Below are 4745 nucleotides of genomic sequence, written 5' to 3' on the forward strand. Positions count from 1 at the left end.
AAGTATTGTGTTCTATGTTTTAAATTCCAGGCAATAGGGAGAAAAAAATATGTAGCACAGAATCTAGTTGACTTTTATAGATTTTAAAATAATGTTTAACTCTGGGTTGATTTTACTGGCAGCTACAAGGGTGTTTCGAATTGCAGACTCAGAAGGGAGGCGGCCGTTGGCACTAAACTCAAGGATGGAATTTGTCACGATTGGTCCAGGACTAAAAAAAAAAGTAAATGTAAATACAGGTTAAAATTAAGAATAATCAGAAGTAAAGCATGTATTCAGAGTAATGTGTTTAGGAATAATTTCCTACCTAAAACTATAAATCACCATGTTGAGGAAGTTTCTGAAGTATCGTTTGTAAATTGGTTCAAGCTGAAAAAAGGAAAAAGTACATAAAATAAAAATAAAAAATGCATAAGCTCCACATCCATACATATTTGTGCCAGTTCAGCAAATACACTAAACATCTGTTTCATACAGTAAACATCTACTTTAGAGTTGAGAATGAAAGAATAAATCAAGATATTAAACTGTAACTGACGGCATGGTTAATACACTGCAATGACTAACCTGTGTGCGGATTAGTTTAGCTTTTTCTGCAAACTCTGTAGATTTCTTATTGGCAAGAGCTGGATAAAAGTCTTCACTGATGCTGAAGACCAACTTGAATTTGGCAGCTACAACTGCAGACGTACTACTCGTTGGAGGAAAAAGTGTGTTCATAGCTGTGATCGTGTTTGAAGATGTGGTTGTTAAAAAAGTGTTTGTAGCTGTGGTCAGGGATAAATATGTGTTTGATGAAGATGTACTGGATGATGTAGTTCCGCTCGGGGATGAAGATGTGTTTGTTGAAGTGATGTCTGTAGCAGTGATCAGGAAAAATTTGTTTGTTGAACTGTTGGGGGTTGTGCTCGGGTATGAAAATGTGTTTGTTAAAGATGTGTTTGTAGTAGTACTTGGGGATGAAGATGTGTTTGTTAATGAAGTGTTTGTATTTCGGCTTAGAGATGAAGATGTGTTTGTTAATGAATTGTTAGTAGTAGTGCTCGGGGATGAAGATGTGCTTGTGGATAAAGTGTTTGTAGTTGTTCCCAGGGATGAAGTTGTGTTTGTTGATGAAGTGTTTGAAATAGTGATCAGGTATGAAGATGTGTTAGTTGATGAAGTGTTTGTAGTTGTGCTCAGGGATGTTGATGAGTTTGTTGAAGATGTGTTTGTATTTCGGCTTGGGGATAAAGTTGTGTTTGTTAAAGAAGTGTTTGTAGTTGTGCCTGGGGATGAAGATGTGTTAGTGGAAAAAGTGTTTGTAGTTTGGCTTTGGGATGAAGATGTGTTTGTTGAAGAAGTGTTTGTAGTTGTTCCCAGGGATGAAGTTGTGTTTGTTGATGAAGTGTTTGAAATAGTGCTCGGGGATGAAGATGTGTTTGTTGATGAAGTGTTTGTAGTTGTGCTCAGGGATGAAGATGTGTTTGTTGAAGATGTGTTTGTTGAAGAAGTGTTTGTAGTTCTGCTCAAGGATGAAGTTGTGTTTGTTGATGAAGTGTTTGAAATAGTGCTCGGGGATGAAGATGAGCTTGTTAAAGAAGTGTTTGAAATGGTGTTTGGGGATGAAGATGTGCTTGTGGATGAAGTGTTTGTAGTTGTTCCCAGGGGTGAAGTTGTGTTTGTTGATGAAGTGTTTAAATTAGTGCTCAGGTATGAAGATGTGTTAGTTGATGAAGTGTTTGTAGTTGTGCTCAGGGATGATGATGAGTTTGTTGAAGATGTGTTTGTAGTTCGACTTGGGGTTGAAGATGTATTTGTTAATGTAGTGTTTGTAGTTGTGTTCAGGGATGAAGATGTGTTTGTTGATGAAGTGTTTGTAATTAGGCTTAGGGATGAAGATGTGTTTGTTGATGATGTGTTTGTAGTTGTGCTCAGGGATGATGATGAGTTTGTTGAAGATGTGTTTGTAGTTGGACTTGGGGATAAAGTTGTGTTTGTTAAAGAAGTGTTTGTAATTGTGCCTGGGGATGAAGATGTGTTTGTGGATAAAGTGTTTGTAGTTTGGCTTTGGGATGAAGATGTGTTTGTTGATGAAGTGTTCGTAGATGCACTAAGGGATAAAGATGTGTTTGTTGAAGAAGTGTTTGTAGTTGTTCCCAGGGATGAAGTTGTGTTTGTTGATGAAGTGTTTGAAATAGTGCTCGGGGATGAAGATGTGTTTGTTGATGAAGTGTTTGTAGTTGTGCTCGGGGATGAAGATGTGTTTGTTGAAGATGTGTTTGTAGTTCGACTTGGGGTTGAAGATGAGTTTGTTAATGTAGTGTTTGTAGTTGTGTTCGGGGATGAAGATGTGTTTGTTGATGAAGTGTTTGTAGTTGTGCTCAGGGATGATGATGAGTTTGTTGAAGATGTGTTTGTAGTTGGACTTAGGGATGAAGTTGTGTTTGTTAAAGAAGTGTTTGTAATTGTGCCTGGGGATGAAGATGTGTTTGTGGATGAGGTGTTTGTAGTTTGGCTTTCGGATGAAGATGTGTTTGTTGATGAAGTGTTTGTAGATGCACTCAGGGATAAAGATGTGTTTGTTGAAGAAGTGTTTGTAGTTCTGCTCAAGGATGAAGATATGTTTGTTGAAGAAGTGTTTGCAGTTAGACTTTGTGATAAAGACATGTTTGTTGAAGAATTGTTTGTAGTTGTGTTTGGGGATAAAGATGTGTTTGTTGATGAAGTGTTTGTAATTGGGCTTGGGGATGAAGATGTGTTTGTTGATGAAGTGTTTGTAGTTGTGTTTGGGGATGATGATGAGCTTGTTGAAGAAGTGTTTGAAATGGTGTTTGGGGATGAAGATGTGTTTGTTGATGTGTTTGTAGTTGTGCTCAGGGATGATGATGAGTTTGTTGAAGATGTGTTTGTATTTCGGCTTGGGGATAAAGTTGTGTTTGTTAAAGAAATGTTTGTAGTTGTGCCTGGGGATGAAGATGTGTTAGTGGAAAAAGTGTTTGTAGTTTGGCTTTGGGATGAAGATGTGTTTGTTAAAGAAGTGTTTGTAGTTGTTCCCAGGGATGAAGTTGTGTTTGTTGATGAAGTGTTTGAAATAGTGCTCGGGGATGAAGATGTGTTTGTTGATGAAGTGTTTGTAGTTGTGCTCGGGGATGAAGATGTGTTTGTTGAAGATGTGTTTGTTGAAGAATTGTTTGTAGTTCTGCTCAAGGATGAAGATGTGTTTGTTGATGAAGTGTTTTTAGTTGTGTTCGGGGATGATGATGAGCTTGTTAAAGAAGTGTTTGAAATGGTGTTTGGGGATGAAGATGTGCTTGTGGATGAAGTGTTTGTAGTTGTTCCCAGGGATGAATTTGTGTTTGTTGATGAAGTGTTTGTAGTTGTGCTCAGGTATGAAGATGTGTTAGTTGATGAAGTGTTTGTAGTTGTGCTCAGGGATGATGATGAGTTTGTTAAAGATGTGTTTGTAGTTCGACTTGGGGTTGAAGATGTATTTGTTAATGTAGTGTTTGTAGTTGTGTTCGGGAATGAAGATGTGTTTGTTGATGAAGTGTTTGTAATTAGGCTTTGGGATGAAGATGTGTTTGTTAATGAAGTGTTTGTAGTTGTGCTCAGGGATGATGATGAGTTTGTTGAAGATGTGTTTGTAGTTCGACTTAGGGTTGAAGATGTATTTGTTAATGTAGTGTTTGTAGTTGTGTTCGGGGGTGAAGATGTGTTTGTTGATGAAGTGTTTGTAATTAGGCTTGGGGATGAAGTTGTGTTTGTTAAAGAAGTGTTTGTAACTGTGCCTGGGGATGAAGATGTGTTTGTGGATGAAGTGTTTGTAGTTTGGCTTTGGGATGAAGGTGTGTTTGTTGATGAAGTGTTTGTAGATGCACTAAGGGATAAAGATGTGTTTGTTGAAGAAGTGTTTGTGGTTGGACTTTGTGATAAAGACGTGTTTGTTGAAAAATTGTTTGTAGTTGTGTTCGGGGATGAAGATGTGCTTGTTGATGAAGTGTTTGTAATTGGGCTTGGGGATGAAGATGTGTTTGTTGAAGATGTGTTTGTATTTCGGCTTGGGGATGAAGTTGTGTTTGCTAAAGAAGTGTTTGTAGTTGTTCCCAGGGATGAAGTTGTGTTTGTTGATGAAGTGTTTGAAATAGTGCTCGGGGATAAAGATGTATTTGTTGATGAAGTGTTTGTAGTTGTGCTCGGGGATGAAGATGAGTTTGTTAAAGATGTGTTTGTAGTTCGACTTGGGGATGAAGATGTGTTTGTGGATGAAGTGTTTGTAGTTTGGCTTTGGGATAAAGATGTGTTTGTTGATGAAGTGTTCGTAGTTCTGCTCAAGGATGAAGATGTGTTTGTTGATGAAGTGTTTGTAAATGCGCTAAGGGATGAAGATGTGTTTGTTAAAGAAGTGTTTGTAGTTATGCTTGGGGATAAAGAAGTGTTTGTTAAAGAAGTGTTTATAGTTGGACTTGGGGATGAAGTTGTGTTTGTTAAAGAATTGTTTGTAGTTGTGTTCGGGGATGAAGATGTGTTTGTTGAAGAAGTGTTTGTAATTGGGCTTGGGGATGAAGATGTGTTTGTTGATAAAGTGTTTGTAGTTGTGTTGGGGGATGATGATGTGCTTGTTGAAGAAGTGTTTGAAATGGTGTTTGGGGATGAAGATGTGCTTGTGGATGAAGTGTTTGTAGTTGTTCCCAGGTATGAAGATGTGTTAGTTGATGAAGTGTTTGTAGTTGTGCTCAGGGATGATGATGAGTTTGCTGAAGATG

This window comes from Clarias gariepinus, chromosome 20 (genome assembly GCF_024256425.1).
Source record: "Clarias gariepinus isolate MV-2021 ecotype Netherlands chromosome 20, CGAR_prim_01v2, whole genome shotgun sequence".
Taxonomy (NCBI): domain Eukaryota; kingdom Metazoa; phylum Chordata; class Actinopteri; order Siluriformes; family Clariidae; genus Clarias; species Clarias gariepinus.